At 38.2% G+C, this 13,181-nt stretch overlaps 1 long non-coding RNA gene across 12 annotated transcripts in view; it reads left to right on the top strand.

Annotated features, from left to right (window-relative positions):
* LOC122204917 overlaps positions 1-13,181 on the top strand; it is an 85,481-nt gene that overhangs the window by 35,401 nt on the left and 36,899 nt on the right. For 4 of the 12 annotated variants that reach the window (XR_006195838.1, XR_006195839.1, XR_006195832.1 and 1 more), the window contains 5 exons: positions 308-462; positions 3,703-3,770; positions 3,998-4,177; positions 6,702-6,759; positions 8,792-8,951. This is a non-coding gene — a long non-coding RNA (uncharacterized LOC122204917). Of the gene's footprint in view, positions 1-307; positions 463-3,192; positions 3,322-3,702; positions 3,771-3,997; positions 4,178-5,258; positions 5,345-6,701; positions 6,760-8,791; positions 8,952-13,181 lie in introns of those variants that run through there. The other 8 variants (XR_006195840.1, XR_006195835.1, XR_006195833.1 and 5 more) reach the window with 8 other exon arrangements.

Here is a 13,181-nt window from a genome sequence, read left to right as displayed (position 1 = left end):
GCAAAAGCACAATGAGATTGACCCTACTTTTACGTACTTCCTTTGACTGGGGTGTAGCAGCACTCACCACATGGAGGAAAGGTAATACAAGAAGGATGGTTATAAGCAAGTGCTTTGAAAACAGAACCCATAACACCAGCCTGTGATTGGGAGGCCCAAAGGCTTGTATTTTACAACCCAGTTTGCAAGAATACCTACACAACTGTTTTTACTAAACTGACAATGCATAGGTGCTGAAAAGAACGCTGTGACTACTTTAGTATCTTGGTTGAGAGACCAAGTCCTGTCATTCTGCCCTGCTTTTTAGGAAACTTACACAGCGGAGACCATGTGTGTGCTACAGTCTGTTCATAGGATGCGTGAAGCTGCATCTGAGCCCCAGACAGGGAGCGAAAGCCCGCCCCACTGGGGTGTGGTGCCTCACATGCCAGAAATCCACTCCCCTCTCTCCAACATTGCCAGGTGGGACCAGGAACATGCCCCAAGGTCAACATAAATGTCCTTCAAAACTTCATAAGAAGTTCCAAGTAAGGGGCGCCTGGGTGGCTTGGGCAGTTAAGCATCCAGCTCTTGGTTTTGGCCCAGGTCATGATCTCATGAGTTCAGCCCCACATCGGACTCTGTGCTGGTGGTGAGGAGCCTGATTGAGATTCTCTCTACTTCTCTGTTCCTCCCCCACTTGTGCTCGCTCTCTCTCAAAATAAACTTTAAAAGATTTTTAAAAAGAAAGTCCAAGTAAACAGTTGGACCAGTTCATTTATTTTACAGAAGGATTTGGGTTTTTTTTTAATGCTTATTTAAATAAAAGGAAGCAGAGAAAAAAACTTCACATCTTACAAAGCAGACCCCCTCTACCACCCTATCTTCCCCCCTTAAACCAGGACAATGTCAATTTCTAATTTTACCCTCATCCTGACAAGTACCTGGATAAATATGGAACTGTCTGGATAATTACAGTCAGCTATAATAGAAAGGGTTTTTAAAATATATTCTTTGTGTGCATGCACCCCACCTCTTTTACTTACTAGCTGAGAGATCATGGGTAAGTCAAAATCCCTTTACCTGTAAATTGGATAGAACACTATTCCCCCAACTGCAAGGGTAGTTAGAATTCAATGAGAAAATATGTATACCTAGCCTAATAGCACCAAGAATATAAGACTCAATAAATATTAATTCCACTCCCCAATACCCATATACCATATATGTATACAATAAAACATGTTAGACTATAATCCAAAATATTAACAGAGGTTATCTCTTGGATGTAGGCTTGCAGATAATTTTATTCCTTGGGTTTTTCCATAGGTTCTCACTTTTCTACCATATATGTTTATGTACATGTATACAATGTATACATACATACATTTATAGATAAGATCTATATTGTACGATCAGAAAAATATGCCATGTGAAAGATGTGGACAGCTATTTTCCATTATAAATAATTATATGTGTCCTTTTATGTCTGGAGTTGTACAGGCTACTGAAACACTGTGAACAGAGAAAGTGCTATGACCTCATTCCACCCTTTTAATACCATCAGAACATTGACCAACATGTCATGAGTAGTGAAAGCTAAACAATAAAGAAAAAATAAAAGACACCTGCACTTTGAAAAAACCCCTGTCCAATAACTGCTGTGGCTTGCAAGACACAGACCAGAGTAACTAGAGTCTTGCCCATGTTTTATCCTTGAAACTTGCCTGAGCCTGGTGCATCGTAAGTGCTCAGTAAATACTTGTTCAAAGAACTAATAAATGAATATAGCATGGGAGTGATGGATAATCATAACGGCTTTCATGGTTTCTATAGTTTGTTGTTCCTTCCTGGTAACAAAAAGACTTAGACAAGCAATGTTCAAAGAAATATATTCAAAACGAGACAAGAATGGTTGACAAGAAGGTGGAGTAAAAGGGCGCCTGGGTGACTCAGTCAGTCAAGTATCTAACTTCAGCTCAGATCATGATCTCATGGTCCGTGAGTTCGAGCCCCACGTTGGGGCTCTGTGCTGACAGCTCAGAGCCTGGAGCGTGCTTCAGATTCTGTGTCTCCTTCTCTCTCTCTGCCCCTGCTCAGCTCACGCTCTGTCTCTCACTGTTTCTCAAAAATAAATAAACATTAAAAAACAATTTTTTAAAAGGTGGAGTATACTCTATGATTATTACATATACAACTTTTCATGCAATCAGAAAATACCTTTTTTTTTTTTAATTAAGACAGTGTCACATAGGAAACATACTGAACCAATTTGCTCATCATTTCTTTCGCTGAAAGAGCATGAAAAATCTTAATTCCCAAGACGGCTTCTGGGAGAAAAAGTCAATATAAAGAGCAATGAAAGAGATGTCTCCTCCCTCTCCTGCCCTCTTCATCTCATTGTAAGATCTAGGACAAAATCCAGATCAGACACTGTGCTCATTAGGGTAGTACTTCCCCCAGGCACACCTGCCCCACTGGAAGGCGCTTATCCATGAAGGTGGATGAGGATAAAGTATGTTGCCCGCACACCCATGCAACAAGCCCTTGAGCTCTGAGATGCCATTTCCACACAGAAGGGGAAGAACAGAACTGCATACTTGGTGCTCCCCTAGCTTTATGGGTTTTGCTTTTGAGTCAATATTACCAAGACAAGAATCAAAGAAAGAACAAGATTCCCTAAAATTTACTTGAAAGATTGAAGAAACAGAAAAGATAAAACTTGAAGAAAGATAACCCTTTTCTCAATTAGATTCCCATGTTCAAACCTATAAGCTCCTGAACGGATGGGAGCATGATGGGGTGGTGAAGAATATTTTACTTTGGTTTGAGCTAATGGTTTTTTTAATGTACAGTGGATTTCCTGTTCTAACTTCCCAAATGTGACCCCCAACCCCTTAGTACAAAACATGACTGTATTAAGTACAACATAAAAAGACTTCTCTAAAGGTGAATAAAAATAATGACAACAATGATGATGCTAAAACAGGCTCTACTGAGCACAGCTGCTTTACGTGGTCCTCTTTAATCCAGAGGAAAATACTGCAAGGGGGTATTGCTGGCCCCACATTCCAGTGAAACAACTAAGGTGCAGAGAAAGCAGATAACCTGATGGAAGTCACAGGGCTGCTGAACACAGACCCAGAACCCCAAGTCTAGGCCAGGCCTCTCTGACGCCAAATCCCCTAATACCACCAAATTTGTCTCACTCAGGTGCTTTGCACACCTTGCACACATGGAACACTCTCCCCATCTCTCCATTGGGACAACTCTTACTCTTCCCTGATGTTCGTCTTAAATGTCACTGCCTCAGAAAAGCTTCACCTGTTCTTTCAACCTAAAGTAAGTACCTGTTAGTATCTTGCTCAGCATCTTGTCCTTGCCCTGAAATCAGGACATTTACCTCAGGGTGAAGCATGCATTTAGTGCCTGCTTTCTGGTCCAAAATGTAAGCTCCAGACAGGCAAGGGCAACATCTGCAAATATCATTATTAAATAAGTATTTGTTGACTGACCGATTCACTGGCTGAAATGACTAAGTACGACAGTGGTTTTCAAAAGATGGAGGTGAAGGCACTTGTACTCTGCCTGTTCTAAATGCACGAGCTCTACGTTCATCTGTTTATGTCTTCAACTACCTCATAAGATGCTTAGTTGAAGCGCTGTTAAAAGAAGAATTTGGAAATGACTGTACTATTCTATGATGCTTCCCTATATCAACAGATGCAGACAACCAAAGAGGTTTGAGAAAATCTGCTGATGCCCACCCAGCATCCAGTTAAGCAGACAAGGTATAGTAAACAAACCAACAGGAACAGGAAGAGAGTAGCTATCTCAGAATATAGATATAAATCAATATCTTCACAAAGTCACTCTTCCTTTCAAAAGCTTCAAAACAAGAACTTCTTCTCATCTATTTTATTTATCTCATTTGTGCCCTACTTAATAGATATTGATTTGATAGGCACGTGCCATTTAAATAGAAAATATAAAATGAATATTCTAATTGTAATTGAAGAATGCCAACTTAATCCAGAAGTTCCCTGTGTATAAAAGACCTTCCAAAAATTGTCTGTATCCCTTCCTTCTCTCTCACTGTCTGGGGAGAACCTGATTCTGGGGCAGAAGCCATGCAGCCCAAGAAGACACATGCCGCTGAAATGGTTCTCTGGAATCTACCACCGGCCAGATGTCTCAGGTATTCGTACCTTCCCCTACACTGATGACTCCCTCCCATGTGATCCATCAGCTTTCAACCTAGAGTAGCATAGTAAATGATAACCAGACTTTATAGTCTAATATAGATACAATAGATAACATAGATACTTTAGGGATGCAGTAAAGTGATTTCACTGACTTAAAAGCAATAACGTTTCTGTGTGTAGAAAGTAATGCCACATCATATTGGTAGTGATCATATTACCAACACCAAGATCACAAAAGGATTTCCTTGTTTTACTAAAACAAGCTCTTTGACATGGAAATGTGGTACCTCAATTGTTTTGCCATGAACACAGCCCTCACCCTTCACTTCCCCCCTTATATGGAGTAAGTTGGGCTTCTGACCTATGTCACATGTGACAATGTCTCTTTAGATCTTCCTCTGGGCCTCAATAGGAGTGACACATCACAAAAAGTTCACACCAATAAAATTGGTAATAAAATCAAATCAGTAGGTGATATCAATAAAATCAGTAATAGAAATCAGCCTAAAAATCAAAATAAATAGGTAAAATTGGCTTGAAAATTAGCACTTAGATATACAAAAACCTGGACTTTTCAGAGTATTTTTTGCAACAAACAATCTGACTTAAAACATATTTTAAGGTCCATTATTTCAGAGGCCTTATTTTGATGAAATAAGATTCTTCTAATGTGGAAGCAACAGTATCCATTTAAGATCTGTCATCTGAATTAACGCTAGAATTTTTAGATAATAACAATTTTTAAAATTCTCCATACAAGGGAATTCTTATTAGAAAGTCACTTTTGGAAGGTGGCAGATTACTGACTCCCAACCCAAGTATTCAATAATTTGCTATAGACACATTAAGTTCCAGTAAGGTGGTTTACTAATCTCTACATGTGCTTTTAGAAATGACTATCCTCTCATCAGAAAATTTAAAAGCAAATTTAAAGTATGTGTTATATCAAAATCTACTAGTTAATGTTGAAAAGACCTTATTTTACTTAATTTTAATATTTTAAGGTATTTTAAATCTTCTGTATAATGAGATTTTAACTCCTTTAAATTCAATTTTTATTCAATGTCATACTAGGTCCTGAGAAAACTCAAACACCATCTAAAAGTTTCCACTGGATGACTGAGACTATTAAATTTTCTTTTGAGAAATATGTAAACATAGATAGTTTATCTGTTGCACTTCCTTTGCCTGCAAGTGACAGGAGCTCCCAACTCAAATGCCTTAAAAAACAAAGACATTTTTGTCCCAGAAAATAAGAAGTCTGAAAATAGGAGGATTCAGGTATAATTTCCTAAGTCTTTAACTTTCTTTCTGACTCTTGGCTCTGCCCTTCTATATACAGTGGCTTTATCATTATCAACATCCCCACAGAGTCATAGAATAGCTGTAAAGTTCTAGTCATTACATCTAGACGCCAATGTCCAAAGGAAGAAGAGAGGCTGTCTTTACTATTTAAGAGAAATAAAACCTTTCCTAGAAAGACCTAATCAAAGTTTCCTTTTCCTCTCCTGGGCCAGACTTGTGGCAGATTCCCATGATGAAAATGATCACTGGCCACTGCTATTCATTTTAAACAGCTAGTATATAGGAAGTTGAGTTCTGTGCCTCCCAAAATGTGTTCAAATCCTAAACTTTGGTAACTGTGAATGTGACCTTGTGTGCAAATAGGGTCTTGGCAGATGTAATTAAGTTAAGGATCTTGAAATGATATCCTGCGTGGGTCCTAAATCCAATGACTAGTGTCCTTATATGAGGAAGGAGGGGGAGAGCAAAGACACAGAGAAGCTGACTGAAGATTGAGGCAGAGCTTGGAGTTATGCAGTTATAAGCCAGAAACACCAAGGATTGCCAGCAACTACCAAAAGCTAGGAGAGAGACAATGGAATGGAACCAATCCTGCTGACATCTTGATTTGGACTTCTGGCCTCCTGAACTGTCAGAGAATAAATTTCTGTTACTCTAAGTCACCCAGTGTGTGCTACTTTGTTCCAGCAGCCCTCGAAAAATGATACACAGGGTATACTCTCTGGGGCTGAACTAGCCTTTCTGAAGCACAGAACAACATGGGAGAGAGCAGATGAATGAATAAAAGCTGGTAAAGTAGGAGGTGGGCAACGAAGGATGTCTGCTATAGACACTTTCCTGTTTTTCAAACCTTAACCACTAATAAAATCTCCTTTTCTAAATAAACATTTTAGATTAGTTTTAGATTTACAGAAAAACTATAAAATAGTGCTGAGAGTTGCCATATACCCCACACTGATTTCTCCTATTATTAAAATCTTACATTAGCATGATACATTTGTTACATTTAATGAGCCAATATCCATACGTTATTCTTAATGTCTATACTTTGTTCAAATTTCCTTAGTTTTTATTTAACATCTTTTGTCTGTTCTAGTATGTATAACATGCATAAAACCAATTGAAAATTCACCTATTTTTAATCTCTTTGTAAAATGAAGAAGCATAATTATAAAAATCATGAAATTTGTGTATTTACACATTTTTTATAAGGGAAACATGAGAAGAATGGGATTACAGAAAGACTGTATTGGCTACAAACAAACAAAAGGTGGGTTGATGAAAAAATAAGTTTTCATTTAAGAATAGCCCAAAGATAAGAGCCATATGGCCTAGTATATACAATGATACAAAAGAAAAATCCTTATCAGAGATGCAACTTTTCTTTTTTTTTATTTTTTTAACGTTTATTTATTATTGAGAGGCAGAGAGACACAGAGCATGAGCAGGGGAGGGGTAGAGAGAGGGGGAGACACAGAATCTGAAGTAGGCTCCAGGCTCAGAGCTGTCAACACAGAGCCCGATGCAGGGCTCAAACTCACAAACTGTGAGATCATGACCTGAACCGAAGTCAGTTGCCCAACCACTGAGCCACCCAGGCACCCCAGAGATGCAACTTTTCTAAATAAAAAATGTGAAAACACTTCTAGGGTGATGATGCTAGGGGCATGATGTGTTTGTCCCCTGATCCCAAATGAGCCAAATCTAACAATTATGTATCCAATGCCACCTTTTTTCCCATGCTGATATCATGCCCTCTTAAAGTTTAAGTTCCTTGCCCTCCACAGTCCTCCAACTGCCTGCTGGACGATTCCATGTGGAGGTCAACAATCTAAAAACTAAACTCATCTTTTTTTTTTCCCCCAAATCAAGTGGTTAGGGTAATACTTCTGTCAGTATGGGTAAGATTAAGCATTAGACCTCAAAGCCATTTTTCATTCCCTTTTTCCTGCATCCCACAACTGATTATATTATCAGAATGCCTATTTTAAGTCTCTCTGTTCCGCTGGATCCAGTTTGCAGTGTCTCAAGCACTTAGCCTCATCATCCCCCACAACCCTGTGCCTTCAGGCCATGAGCACCACCTGACCAGTGCCCCCTGGTCAGAGGTCTGTGTCAGCACCACAAGGCTCTTTCTCCTAAATCTCAATAATGCCAATCATTTCCCTTCCTTTCCGAAGCCCTAGGATGGGGTGGTAGCTGCTTCCTGTAGTCACTACCTCTTCATATCTTAAAGCAGCGTTTCTCAACCTGAGCAATACTTACATTTCAGGCTAGATATTTCTTTGGCATTGAGATTTGTTCTGTATATTTTAAGATGTGCAGCAGCATTTCTGACCTCTACCCCCTAGATGCCAATGACTCCTCCCAACAAGTTCCCCACAACCAAGAACGTCTCCAGACATTGCCAACCCCCTTGGGAGATGGGCAAAATCACCCCGGATTGAGGACCATTATCATAGACTTCGTTTTTTACCCTTTTTGCTACCTAGTTAGTAATTTTATACCTAGTTAACACTTCTCTTCCGAAACGCTCTCCTTCAAGTAGGTGTAGTTTCTATCTTCTGCCTGCACCCTACAGTGTTCTCTAATAACATCTCCTGCCTGTGTCCTGTATTTTTATTTTCACCCTTGTCAGTTTGATCTAAGGCCCCATGATCCCACATCGTCAGCCCCTAAACCATTTCCTGCTTTCCACCTCTCCACTTTGCCATCTATCTTGACCTCCAAACACATTGCTCATCTAAGTTTCATCAAGCTTTCTTCAATTGCTGACATCCTACAGAAGAAAATCCAAACCTCTTTATCTTAGCCTTCTGAGGTCTCCAGGAATCAGAGAATTTGCCTGCATTCAAAAAATGTTATTTCAGCTCTGCACTGGGGGCAAGTTGATTATCTTTTCTGAGCCTCAGTTTTCTTCCCTATGAGAGAACTGCTTAGCTTGTTGAACTGTTGTAACATTGGATCTAATGTAAGTAAGGAAGCAGTAGAGGACACTAAATGGTAGATTTTATTGCTATATTATTGTTTTTGTCATTATTATTTATGTAAAAAGCTAAGTGCACAATAGGGCTTCAATTTTATTCCCTGTGACAGAGATTGCAGTTACTCTTTTCTAATATACTGACACTTTTTAGCTGTGCACACGGCCACCAAGCTAAAGACTACACGTCCTAGCCTCTCTTCCAGTAAGATGTGACCATCTTACTAGGTTCTAGCCAATTGGATGAGAATAGAAACACTATACATGATTTTAACAAGAAGGAGCTTGACTACCTCTTTCTTCTTCCTGCTGACTAAAGTGTGTCCGTGATGACTTGAGCAGGAGCATCCATCTTGAACCACGAGATGAGATTGGCATTGAGGATGGCAGATCAACAAGATAAAAAAGAAGAAAAGCTTATGTCCCTCAAGATTGTAGCACCACAACAGAAGCCTGGGACCATCTGGCCAGACTCTTAAGTAAGACATAAGTAAACGGCGATTTTATCTATGTCATTATTGTTTTAGAGTTTCTTCATTACAGCAGCCAAAACTTTATCTTAACTAGTACATCATTTCCTTTATGATATATACCTCCCATAATTTAGCCTCAACTTGTCATTTCCTTAAAATTCCTTTGTGATTTGGTTTGATGGATTTGAATGCTGAGAAAAAATTATCCGGGAACCCTCATCCAGGAACAAGATGATTCTCTCCACAGTGGCTATGACAGATATTCCCCCTGAGGTTTTAGTTCTCTATATCTTAATTACAAATGGCTTCTCTGATATCTATCTCTCTTTTTTCTTTTCTCTTCTCCTTAGAATAGTGACTTTTTAGGCTCCAAAATTGCTGAGATAGGAACGTTAACATATTTGAACTTTACTTATGTCAACATCACACAGAAAATAAAGTTGCCAGGTGAGTGTCTAGAAAATAAAGATGGCAGCCACGTGTCAGAACCTATGGCAGGAGAGACCTAGGCAACCTGAAGAAAATAATCCAAGGTTGAAAAACCAGCCTGACCCATGAAAAATGAAGACTACAATGTATGAGGGTAAAGTAGAGTTAAATTCACTGCAGAAAGCTGCAAACTATCACTATACGTGAGAATTTCTACGGAAGGGCAATGCTTTTGTATTTGGGCAATGAAATTCCCTCTGGGTCCTCCCCATTCATCTAATTTAATAAGCATTCATTAATCATGAATGGGTATCTTTGTGGACAGAGTTAAAGCAAAATGCCAAGTTTTCGTCAAAACCATCTCTGCAGATTTTTTCTTTCTTGCTGAACTCGCCTAGAGTCAGCAAAAGAAGGCAAAATCACTTTCTTTGTGCTAGGACTCCAGAACTACAGTCATTGGTGCCCATTCACTAATGCCAACTCCAACTGCTGATTTAAGAAACACTTGACAAGTAGAATAACCCACCACATCAGTATATATTTAGCAAGAGTAAATCCTGCAATTCAAACTACATATAGTCATGACACAACCCAACTTTCTGGCAATTGGCACTTCCAACATGAAAAAAAAGACAAAATTCAGAGCAAATAAAGACAACCCTTTAGTGCCCTTCTAATAGATTCTTCCTTCTTTGCAAATGACAACCCAAGTCCCACAAAGATCTCAGAACTTGTGTCGGGTGCTGTAAGCTGGGAGAAGGCAGAGCCTACATTGCAACGCAGAGCTCTGCCCACAACAGGGCCCCTACATCTATCTAGTCTCCATTGCTTCTCATTCAAGAGCAAGAATGAAATCTAATGAGTCAAAATGAGTTGGAATCTTTCAAATTAGTCTTTCAAATTTTTTTGGCAATTGAAAACAAGAAACATAACTTCCTCATACTGCATGGTGGAGGAAAGCCATACTTTTCAGAAAAAAAGAGCTTTGGAATGGGAGCCAGTCAGTCCCAATTCCAGGCAGGACTCTGATAATAACTTTCAGAGATGACTTAGATGAATTCAGATAATGTAAAATGAAGGGATTGAGTAATATTCTTAAAGGCCCCTTGCATGCTCTGGTTCTTGGATTCTAGGACTCAGAGGAAGATCACTGAATGTCTTGACTTGGCTTAGCAGTTTGAAATTGAATTTATCCATCTTTCCCATCTTCTAATTTTTTCACAACTCAGTAATAAGATGCTGAAAGAAGTAGTGGAGAAATAAAAAGCCAATCCAATCAGCTGAATGAATTATGAATATTGCCCTCCACCTTAAATTCCCTGAACCAAAACAGAGGTTACAAACTATAAAATCTACTCCTGACACTCTAGCTCAGGGGAGCTAAGAAGGAACAACAAAGCCATCCTACCACTTGCTGTATTCATTGTTTCATACAGAAACATCAACTTCCCCGCCTCTGGATCTTTGCCGAATGCTCTCTTCATGTCTATCAACAAAAGCCCTGATATATTCTTCAAAATTCAACTTGAGCCCCAGCCCCTCCATGTAGCATCTGCCTACTCCTTTGCAATGACTGTCTTCTGGCCATCTGTTTGATCCTTAGCCACATGGCACTTGGTCTCAGTGAATGCCCTATCACAAACCTAGAACAAAGTCTGCTCTCTAAGGAAATGACTTGAACCTATTTTTATACCTCATGCACTAGCCTACACATAACAGGTGTCTAATAAATATTTGTTGTTGATCGTGATGACAGCAATGGTTCCCAAGGGTGACAAAAGTAGGAAATGATAGAAAGCAAGTTACTGAGTGGGTGGGTGAGGGTGCATTACATGAGAATAGGCATAATAGAGTTGTAAAAATTCACTAGAAACTGGATGAAGGAGGATGAAGAAAGAGGACGACATCAGGTTACTTAGTATTGATGCCAGTAAAGTTGTTCACTCTCAATAAATGATATTTTTTACTTATCTATCATTGTAATGTATAATTTAGGAGAAATTGCTAAAATCTGGAATTATTCTTATTTATCCAAATTATCTTTACTTGCTCTAACTTGAGTTGCCCAGCTAGTCCAGAAAGTCTCTGTAGTTGTAAACATCCCAAAAATCTATCCACTTTTTTTTAAAGGAACTCAACTACTTTCCCAGGGTAATTTTTTTCCAACTAACCAAAGTGCAGCAACTTCCTATTGCTTGAGAGCATTTTGGCCTTGTAGTGCTAATCCTGATAGATCAAAGAATCATGTTGAAAGCTCTTAATAACAAGGATGAATCCCACTGCCAGAATTTCAGATATAGTCCTTCTCAGTGGGGCATGTGAATATGTGCTATTTTAAGTGTCCTAGGTAATTCTGATATATGACTTGTTTAAAAAAGACAAGACTATATCACACTGTTGCAGCCAATCAGGTTTTTTAGATTGCATATGTTCTTGTTTTGTGGCTTTCTTTCCCCTGCTTTTTGCCTTGCAGAAAAAAAAAAAAAAACAAACCCTCATTTAATTACCCAGCTATAAATGTTGGCTTGACTCACTCCTTACCACAAAACATTTCCCCTAGTTCCCTTTGTGGGTTTTTTCCTGTGGAGGTCTTGGTCACCACAAACTTGGAAGGATGTTACCTTACAATCTCACCCTCCTGTATTACATATTAGCCATGACATAAACTGAGCTGCAATACTTTTAAGGATATCTTACTGGTTACTCCTTTAACAACTTTCATGAGTCTCATATTCCCAAAAATATAACTTTCCATTTCAACTGGCTTGCAGAAATTAACACAAGCTAAATAAAAGCTATAACAATGGTTGACTACAACAACGGTTGTAAGATCTTTCTCTGATAACTCTGATATGATCCCAACTACAAAGACGCAATAGAGTAGTAAAGAGTAGTGATCTTGAACAAGCGACTTAACTCCTCAATCCTATAGGTCTTCAACCAGAAAAAAAATCATTTTAACCCATCACAGAGAGTTGTCATGAGGATTTAATGAGATAATCCATGAAAAGTTGCTGGCATATAATAAACACTTAGTAAATATTATTTTTTAGTTTCATCTAGTAGAAATTTATTGATTTTGCTAATTTCAGGAAGAATTGGAACCCTAATGTTTGTAGTATTTGCTATATTAAGCATTTTCCCTAAATCAAGCTTGGTAGACTTTTGCATGTGAACTGTAACTATTTCTGTGATTTATAATTTGCATATCCTTTAAAATTTCATGATTTAATTTGTTTAGTACCTTCCATATTCATGGAGAAGTAAATTTCAATTTCTTACTATTTGTAAGCTCTTTTCCCCTAGTAATGCAATTCACTCAAAGCTTTAAAGGTAAAAAATAAAAATAAAAAAATAAAAAAATTAGCATTTCTTAAGTAATTTGATCAAAGACTTCACCCAACTGATTTGAAACAACATGTAATCAAAATTTAGAATAGTCCATTACAAAAAGTTTCAATGTGATTATAGGGTACTAAAGTTGATATGCAAAAAGATTCTTCAAAGTTGTAAACATTCCTAAAATCCAATTTGTAGACAGCCAAGAGAAAAAGCATGTATTACCACATTGAAGTATTTTTTTCTGTTCTTAAATGCAACATAAGTTTACTCTGTATATCAGTTATCCTAACCTGCATATACAAAATATTTACAAATTTTGAAAGTTATAATTTCTGTATCAATTGGGAAAATATCACCACTGGTAGAACATCAGCTTGTTTGGACATAATTATGACTTATATGCACAGCCAACCCAAGTAATTTTTGCTCTATAAGTCTAATTTAACAAGGCCATTTTGAGGATGA

This window comes from Panthera leo, chromosome D4 (genome assembly GCF_018350215.1).
Source record: "Panthera leo isolate Ple1 chromosome D4, P.leo_Ple1_pat1.1, whole genome shotgun sequence".
In the NCBI taxonomy this organism is placed as follows: Eukaryota; Metazoa; Chordata; class Mammalia; order Carnivora; family Felidae; genus Panthera; species Panthera leo.
Note: the sequence above shows the minus strand (reverse complement) of the source record. Positions and strands in the feature narration are given on the sequence as shown.